Source organism: Ambystoma mexicanum, chromosome 12 (genome assembly GCF_040938575.1).
Source record: "Ambystoma mexicanum isolate Mex_15411 chromosome 12, UKY_AmexF1_1, whole genome shotgun sequence".
Lineage (NCBI taxonomy): Eukaryota > Metazoa > Chordata > Amphibia > Caudata > Ambystomatidae > Ambystoma > Ambystoma mexicanum.
Window position 1 is genome coordinate 786,865,711 of NC_090936.1, and position 10,183 is coordinate 786,875,893.

Sequence of the window (10,183 nt, forward strand, 5' to 3'; positions counted from 1 at the left end):
GGTGTGGGGGTGGTGGGAGACATGAGTGGGGGCCTGGTGGAGGGTGCCCCTGGTGGCTGGGGGTGTGGGGGTGGTGGTAGACATGAGTGGGGCCTGGTGGAGGGTGCCCCTGCACTGCTGGGGTGTGGGGGTGGTGGTAGACATGAGTGGGGGCCTGGTGGAGGGTGCCCCTGCACTGCTGGGGTGTGGGGGTGGTGGGAGACATGAGTGGGGGCCTGGTGGAGGGTGCCCCTGCACTGCTGGGGGGTGGGGGTGGTGGGAGACATGAGTGGGGGCCTGGTGGAGGGTGCCCCTGGTGGCTGGGGGTGTGGGGGTGGTGGTAGACATGAGTGGGGCCTGGTGGAGGCTGCCCCTGCACTGCTGGGGTGTGGGGGTGGTGGGAGACATGAGTGGGGGCCTGGTGGAGGGTGACCCTGGTGGCTGGGGGGTGGGGGTGGTGGGTGACATGAGTGGGGGCCTGGTGGAGGGTGCCCCTGCACTGCTGGGGTGTGGGGGTGGTGGGAGACATGAGTGGGGGCCTGGTGGAGGGTGCTCCTGCACTGCTGGGGTGTGGGGGTGGTGGGAGACATGAGTGGGGGCCTGGTGGAGGGTGCCCCTGGTGGCTGGGGGGTGGGGGTGGTGGGAGACATGAGTGGGGGCCTGGTGGAGGGTGCCCCTGCACTGCTGGGGTGTGGGGGTGGTGGGAGACATGAGTGGGGGCCTGGTGGAGGGTGCCCCTGCACTGCTGGGGTGTGGGGGTGGTGGGAGACATGAGTGGGGGCCTGGTGGAGGGTGCCCCTGGTGGCTGGGGGTGTGGGGGTGGTGGTAGACATGAGTGGGGCCTGGTGGAGGCTGCCCCTGCACTGCTGGGGTGTGGGGGTGGTGGGAGACATGAGTGGGGGCCTGGTGGAGGGTGCCCCTGGTGGCTGGGGGTGTGGGGGTGGTGGTAGACATGAGTGGGGCCTGGTGGAGGCTGCCCCTGCACTGCTGGGGTGTGGGGGTGGTGGTAGACATGAGTGGGGGCCTGGTGGAGGGTGCCCCTGCACTGCTGGGGTGTGGGGGTGGTGGGAGACATGAGTGGGGGCCTGGTGGAGGGTGCCCCTGCACTGCTGGGGTGTGGGGGTGGTGGGAGACATGAGTGGGGGCCTGGTGGAGGGTGCCCCTGGTGGCTGGGGGTGTGGGGGTGGTGGTAGACATGAGTGGGGCCTGGTGGAGGCTGCCCCTGCACTGCTGGGGTGTGGGGGTGGTGGGAGACATGAGTGGGGGCCTGGTGGAGGGTGACCCTGGTGGCTGGGGTGTGAGGGTGGTGGGTGACATGAGTGGGGGCCTGGTGGAGGGTGCCCCTGCACTGCTGGGGTGTGGGGGTGGTGGGAGACATGAGTGGGGGCCACGGTGGAGGGTGCCCCTGCACTGCTGGGGTGTGGGGGTGGTGGGAGACATGAGTGGGGGCCTGGTGGAGGGTGCCCCTGGTGGCTGGGGGGTGGGGGTGGTGGGAGACATGAGTGGGGGCCTGGTGGAGGGTGCCCCTGCACTGCTGGGGTGTGGGGGTGGTGGGAGACATGAGTGGGGGCCTGGTGGAGGGTGACCCTGGTGGCTGGGGGGTGGGGGTGGTGGGTGACATGAGTGGGGGCCTGGTGGAGGGTGCCCCTGGTGGCTGGGGGTGTGGGGGTGGTGGTTGACATGAGTGGGGCCTGGTGGAGGGTGCCCCTGCACTGCTGGGGTGTGGGGGTGGTGGGAGACATGAGTGGGGGCCTGGTGGAGGGTGCCCCTGCACTGCTGGGGTGTGGGGGTGGTGGGAGACATGAGTGGGGGCCTGGTGGAGGGTGCCCCTGGTGGCTGGGGGGTGGGGGTGGTGGGTGACATGAGTGGGGGCCTGGTGGAGGCTGCCCCTGCACTGCTGGGGTGTGGGGGTGGTGGGAGACATGAGTGGGGGCCTGGTGGAGGGTGCCCCTGGTGGCTGGGGTGTGGGGGTGGTGGGAGACATGGGTGGGGGCCTGGTGGAGGGTGCCCCTGCAATGCTGGGGTGTGGGGGTGGTGGGAGACATGAGTGGGGGCCTGGTGGAGGGTGCCCCTGCACTGCTGGGGTGTGGGGGTGGTGGGAGACATGAGTGGGGGCCTGGTGGAGGGTGCCCCTGCACTGCTGGGGTGTGGGGGTGGTGGGAGACATGAGTGGGGGCCTGGTGGAGGGTGCCCCTGGTGGCTGGGGGTGTGGGGGTGGTGGTAGACATGAGTGGGGCCTGGTGGAGGGTGCCCCTGCACTGCTGGGGTGTGGGGGTGGTGGTAGACATGAGTGGGGGCCTGGTGGAGGGTGCCCCTGCACTGCTGTGGTGTGGGGGTGGTGGGAGACATGAGTGGGGGCCTGGTGGAGGGTGCCCCTGCACTGCTGGGGTGTGGGGGTGGTGGGAGACATGAGTGGGGGCCTGGTGGAGGGTGCCCCTGGTGGCTGGGGGTGTGGGGGTGGTGGTAGACATGAGTGGGGCCTGGTGGAGGCTGCCCCTGCACTGCTGGGGTGTGGGGGTGGTGGGAGACATGAGTTGGACATGGGTGGGGGCCTACTGGCAGGTGCCCCACAGTGCTGGGGGGTGGGGGTGGTGGGGGACATGAGTTGGGCATGGGTGGGGGCCTGCTGGCAGGTGCCCCACAGTGCTGGGGGGTGGGGGTGCAAGGGGACATGTGTTGGTGTTCATTAGTTCAAGGAGACATGTGCCTTTGCTGGGGGGCATGCCCATGTTGGGTGGGCTGCCTGCGGGACATGACAGGGATGCAGGGTAGTCCCCTGTGGGGTGGGCTGCCTGCAGGGGCCGTGGAGGGTGTACAGGGTACACCTGGGAGGACCCACACTGTCAAATCACATGTGGGACTCCCCGGCACCCCTGAAATACACGTACCGTGCAGAAATCGCGTGTAAAACTTCCCGCGCACCCCTGAAATACACGCGCCCAGGCTATTCGCGTGTAAAACTTCCCACGCACCCCTGAAATACACGCGCCCAGGCTATTCGCGTGTGGAACTTCCCGCGCACTACTGAAATACACGCGCCCAGGCTATTCGCGTGTGGAACTTCCCGCGCACCCATGAAATACACGCGCCCAGGCTATTCGCGTGTGGAACTCCCCGCGCACCCCTGAAATACACGCGCCCAGGCTATTCGCGTGTGGAACTTCCCGCGCACCCCTGAAATACACGCGCCCAGGCTATTCGCGTGTGGAACTTCCCGCGCACCCCTCAAATTCACGCGCCCAGGCTATTCGCGTGTGGAACTTCCCGCGCACCCCTGAAATACACGCGCCCAGGTTATTCGCGTGTGGAACTTCCCGCGCACCCCTGAAATACACGCGCCCAGGCTATTCGCGTGTGGAACTTCCCGCGCACCCCTGAAATACACGCGCCCAGGCTATTCGCGTGTGGAACTTCCCGCGCACCCCTCAAATTCACGCGCCCAGGCTATTCGCGTGTGGAACTTCCCGCGCACCCCTGAAATACACGCGCCCAGGCTATTCGCGTGTGGAACTTCCCACGCACCCCTGAAATACACGCGCCCAGGCTATTCGCGTGTGGAACTTCCCGCGCACCCCTCAAATTCACGCGCCCAGGCTATTCGCGTGTGGAACTTCCCGCGCACCCCTGTAATACACATGGCCCGCTCCCCCAGGCCCGATCGCGTGAGGAACTTCACGCGAACCCCTGTAATACACGTAGCCCGCTCCCCCAGGCCCGATCGCGTGTGAAACTTCACGCGAACCCCTGAAATACACGTAGCACGCTCCGAACCCCTGTAATACACGTAGCCCGCTCCCCCAGGCCCGATCGCGTGAGGAACTTCACGCGAACCCCTGTAATACACGTAGCCCGCTCCCCCAGGCCCGATCGCGTGAGGAACTTCACGCGAACCCCTGAAATACACGTAGCCCGCTCCCCCAGGCCCGATCGCGTGAGGAACTTCACGCGAACCCCTGTAATACACGTAGCCCGCTCTCCCAGGCCCGATCGCGTGAGGAACTTCACGCGAACCCCTGTAATACACGTAGCCCGCTCCCCCAGGCCCGATCGCGTGAGGAACTTCACGCGAACCCCTAAAATACACGTAGCCCGCTCCCCCAGGCCCGATCGCGTGAGGAACTTCACGCGAACCCCTGTAATACACGTAGCCCGCTCCCCGAGGCCCGATCGCGTGTGAAACTTCACGCGAACCCCTGAAATACACGTAGCACGCTCCCCCAGGCCCGATCGCGTGAGGAACTTCACGCGAACCCCTGTAATACACGTAGCCCGCTCCCCCAGGCCCGATCGCGTGAGGAACTTCACGCGAACCCCTGTAATACACGTAGCCCGCTCCCCCAGGCCCGATCACGTGAGGAACTTCACGCGAACCCCTGAAATACACGTAGCCCGCTCCCCCAGGCCCGATCGCGTGAATAACTTCACGCGAACCCCTGTGATGCACGTACCCTGCAAATCGCGTGTGACACTTCCCGCGCACCCCGGTATATATGCACACGTATTTTTTGTCAGCGGGTGTCCGTGTTTGTGGGTACCCCTTTGGACGTCATTTTTCCTGGAGGGCCACAGTATGGGACATTCATCATGGCAGTATATAGGTGCTATTTGTTGGCGCACCTTTTGGCGCACATTTCTTACAGCCGCAGAGATGCTACCGCCTCCTTTCTTGTGGCGGTCGTGTTTGTGCCTGTGCGCTGGTTTGAGCGTGCGCTTTTTTCCCCTATTCTATTCCATGAATACGTGTTGTAAGCGAGCGTGTGGGCGTTCCGCGCACTTGTGCCCTGTACTTCCCCCGTGACGCCCACGTTTTGGCAAGTTGTTCCCCATTCCGAGTGTTACGCCCGTGTTCCGCCTACTTTTGTTGCGTGCGCCGCGCTATGTGCGAATTTCGCTGTGGCCTGTGCGATTTTCGCTTTGACCTGGCGCACGCTGTTAGAAAGCCTGTGCGCCAACGTGCGCCAACGTGCGCTGCGCACTTTTTTATCGCACATCCGCTGGTTTTCTCGCGCACGGCCTTCCATGAATCGACGTGCGCTGCTTTTCGTGCGATTTTCGCACTTGCACTGCGATTTTCGCTATTCCACTGCGATTCGCACGTTTTTGCCCACTTGCGCCGCGCTAATTATTCCATGAATCGGCCTGATAGTGTTTTTGGAATAAGACGACAATTGGACTACTGTGCTGGAATGGTGAAATTCACTATAAACTCACAGGAAGATCCACAAGAAATTCTAATGTACTTACTACAAGTACTGGAAAACAAAAACATACCTATAAATGAAATCTTTCAGATTTCATACATGTGGAAACATACATGCACTCTCTGCAACAATGTGACACAAGAAGAAATCCCCAATGAATGCTTCATATATATATATCAATACCAAATTGTGAATCTATTCCATTTCAGCAACTTGTCAAAATGCAAACCATGGTAGATTATGCTTTACCTGCAATTCAGATAATCGCTCCACGTTAGTAATACAAACACATAGTAAATACGTAATACTAATGCTTCTACGTTACAATGCAGATGGTACCAAAAACAACTGCAAGCTGACTGGATTCACACATGGTCAAATACCACTTGGTAAGAAAACCTTCACAACAATAGGTATAATCTACCACGCAGGAGCCACAACCAATTCAGGGCACTACACTGCATATATAAAAAAGAAATGTGGATGGTTTGAATGTAATGATAGTACCATTACTCTAAAGCAGAGATTACCAGCAAATCTTACAAACGCTTATTTGATGTTCTGAAAACCAAAATTTGATAAATAAACTGTATTTAAACCTTTAAATAAATTTGTGTTAAAAAAATATAAACTGTTAGAATACTCCAAAAGCTATCTTACTGCTCAAAGATTCTACAACAACTAATCAGATAAATGAATACCACTAAATTAGACCAGAAAATACACAGTTAGAATACGCCAATTGGTATCTAACTGTCCCAAAATTTAACAATATCCAAATAGATAAATCAAAACCACTAAAATATATTAAAAAAATAGACAGTTAGAATACGGCAATTGGTATCTAACTGCTCCAAAATGTTATAATATTAAAACAAATGAAGAATCTGTTACTGCTCCAAAAAAAATACAACAAAGCAAAGTATAAAGCATTAGCCAGAAACAACAAGTGAACACTGAAAACAAACAAACAAATAAACTGCAGCATAACAGAAAAAGGTTTTTTTTTTAATCCAACATGGATTTTTTTTTCTCCCACAGACCCAATGATTTTAGCAACAAATACAGAAACTGAGCAAATTGCACACTACTCTGATTTGTACTCTACTAAATATGAGGGTCGAAAAAAAATAAAAATATATTGCTTATACAATGTAATAAGTCATTACAAAATACTAATACTAACATGCTATTTTCTTTTATCACAGAAATGAAGAACAAAAACATGGACTCCCATTACTAGACCAAACAGTAAGCAAACAATAATAAGGACAACCATAGCAGCATATCACATCCATAGTATTTAATACCTTTGTTCCTTATACATTTGTTTTTCACCCAAAGTTATAAGCAAATATGAATGTGATATGCTGCGGTGGTTGTTGCCAGGGCATAGAGTCTTGGGTGCATGGCCAAATGGCCATGCACCCAAGGCTCTATGCCCTGGCAACAACCACCGCAGCATATCACATCCATAGAGTCAAACATTTCAACTATGATCTATGGGAAACTTTAATGTCTGCGAACAATGTGAGTGTTCTTAGAACACTTTGAACTTGCCAGCGAACAATACGGACACCGTTTTCAGGACACCCCCTACGAACATTTCAGAACAACGTGATAGTTCTTAGAACACCTTCAACTTAACAACGAACAATACGGACAGCGTCCTAAGGACACCCCCTACGAACATTCCAGGACACCGGGAGTGTTCTCAAAAACGTCTTCAGAACACCCCCATTTTGTTTATTTGCGAACATTTCAGGACACCGCGGGTGTTCTTAGAACACATTCAACTTGACAGAGAACAATACGGACAGCGTCCTCGGGACACCCCCTACGAACACTCCCCGGACACCGCGAGTGTTCTTAGAAGCGTCTTCATAACACCACCATCTTGTTTATTTGCGAACATTTCAGGGCACCGCGAGTGTTCTTAGGACACATTCAACTTGACAGAGAACAATACGGACAGCGTCCTCAGGACACCCCCTACGAACATTCCAGGACACCGGGAGTGTTCTTAGAAACTTCTTCAGAACACCACCATCTTGTTTATTTGCTAACATTTCAGGACACCGCGAGTGTTCTTAGGACACATTCAACTTGACAGAGAACAATACGGACAGCGTCCTCAGGACACCCCCTACGAACACTCCCCGCACACCCCGAGTGTTCTTAGAAGCGTCTTCAGAACACCCCCATTTTGTTTATTTGCAAACATTTCAGGACACCACGGGTGTTCTTAGACACATTCAACTTGACAGAGAACAATACGGAGAGCGTCCTCAGGACACCCCCTACGAACATTCCAGGACACCGGGAGTGTTCTTAGAAGCGTCTTCAGAACACCACCATCTTGTTTATTTGCGAATATTTCAGGACACCGCAAGTGTTCTTAGGACACATTCAACTTGACAAAGAACAATACTGACAGCGTCCTCAGGACACCCCCTACGAACACTCCCCAGACACCGCGAGTGTTCTTAGAAGCGTCTTCAGAACACCCCCATTTTGTTTATTTGCGAACATTTCAGGACACCGCGAGTGTTCTTAGGACACATTCAACTTGACAGAGAACAATACGGACAGCGTCCTCAGGACACCCCCTACGAACACTCCCCGGACACCGCAAGTGTTCTTAGAAGCATCTTCAGAACACCCCCATTTTGTTTATTTGCGAACATTTCAGAACACCGCGGGTGTTCTTAGAACACATTCAACTTGACAGAGAACAATACGGACAGCGTCCTCAGGACCTCCCCTATGAACATTTCAGGACACCGGGAGTGTTCTCAAAAACATCTTCAGAACACCCCCATTTTGTTTATTTGCGAACATTTCAGGACACCGCGGGTGTTCTTAGAACACATTCAACTTGACAGAGAGCAATACGGACAGCGTCCTCAGGACACGCCCTACGAACACTCCCCGGACACCGCGAGTGTTCTTAAAACAGTTTCACTTTGCTTGTGAACAAAACGGACACATATTGAGTCCTTAGAACACCCCCTAGTCAGTTTATTTAGAACATTTCAGAACACCCGTGATGTCTGCAAACAAATCGAACACAAAAAGAACGTCTAACACATAAAAAACACAACTTTCATCCTATCTCATACACTCCTGCCCTCCCCAAACACTCCTACACACCAACACACTCTACAAAATACACATTTTGAACAAAGTTTCACCACGCTGTCTGCGGACGTCCGCGAATCCAAGATGGCGGGCGCTACCGAAAAATCTGACGCGCTTCACGCTCCACGCGTCCAATCAGCGAACAAGTTGCATGTCCGCGAACATCACGCAAGACTATTGGCCAATCAGGACACTGTCCGTGGAGCGAACAGGGAAGTGTGTCCGCGAACCGAACACAGATATCACTAATTTTGTTTGACCTACTTTTTGGTCATTTAAAAAAAAACTACTGGATGGATTTTCACCAAATTTGCAAAAGCACGCTTTCGGGACCAAGCCGCTGCTCCTGGTCCAAATTTGGTGGAAATCCGTCCAGCGGTTTGGGCTGTAGGCGCGAGCAAAATATTTTTCCCATTCAGTCTATGGGAAAAAAAAGTTTTGGGACCCCCCTATAACTTTGCCACCCCTTGACGAATCCTCACCAAACTTTGCAGAAAACTCAGAGTGACCCAAATACTTTTTTTGCAAAGTTTGGTGAGGATCCGTCCAGGGAGAGCGAAGTTATAAGCCACCCAAAAAGTGCTCTTCCTATGGAAACAGCAACTTAACCATAACTACATGGTCACTACCGTGGCCATGTAATATTTGTTTATCTATGTTTATTGGTGTTTGTATAGCCATATGGTATGAATAAAGGGCCTATAATAAGCTGTTTTATAACCTTATATGATGTATGTGTTTTCTTCTGCTAGTCTGAGTCCAATTACTTATTTTTTGCGGAAGTGGCTGGGAAGACGTAAGTGTTAGTGTTTTCCCCTTAGGGCCAAACAGACATAAAACAAGGCCCCAAAAGGGAAAGGGAGAAGACAGGGACATGGTGAGGACACATCTGCCCCAGCCCCAGGAGGTTATGGTGTGCCTCAGCCCACAGGTGACCCAGCACTTGTACCTGGACATGGTCAGTGGCCGACAGGTGAGCCTGCACCAGCAAGGGCCACTATGTCCAAGAGAGAACACCTTGCAGAGCAGGAAGAGGCTCCACCCCAAGACCCAGCACAGGATAAGGGTCTGCAGAGGAAAAAGCACTTCACTGATGAGGAGCTACAGATCTTTGTAGACTACATGATGGATCACCATCATGAGTTATACTCCTTTGCAGGCAGAACCTATACTCCTGCACAATGAACGACGCATTGGTAGCATACGATAGGACTCGTAAACACCTGTAGTGTGGAGAGGCGCACTGCTAAAGAGGTCCAGAAGCGGATGAACGATCTCACGCGATGGACCAAACAGAGGTTGAGTGACAACCTGACCTCTGCACTGACCACTGGAGAGGGGCCAGCAGAGGAGGCTCAGCTAACTCCAATTGAAGAGGGCATGAGTCAACTAATTAGCAGTGAGCAGGTGAAAGGCATGGGAGGCCTGGAGACCTACGAGGGCACATCTGGTGCGTGGCATTTGTGTGCATTGTATATGTGGATAAATATTGTTGACCAACCCATATATGGACAGCTGGCTGCAGTTGTCAGCCATGCATGACCAATGCATATTTGCTTCTGTGATTCATATGCATGGCCCATGTTTATGTGACAGTACATATAACTGTTTACTGGGCTTTACAGCAGTGCCAGTACTTGTATGCATGGTTGTCATTAAACAAATATGTGCACAGTGCAAGACCCCGTGATGTGCCCCCCTGACAGGCACATTTCACGCCCAAGTTACACCTCTGTGTCACGTAAAAACATACATCCTCAACATCAATGAACCATTGCCACACTAATGGGCCCATTCAATTTCCATTGTACATCAGGCGCATGTGATATATGATAGTGAAACATAGCAGTTGCTTCTGAGGT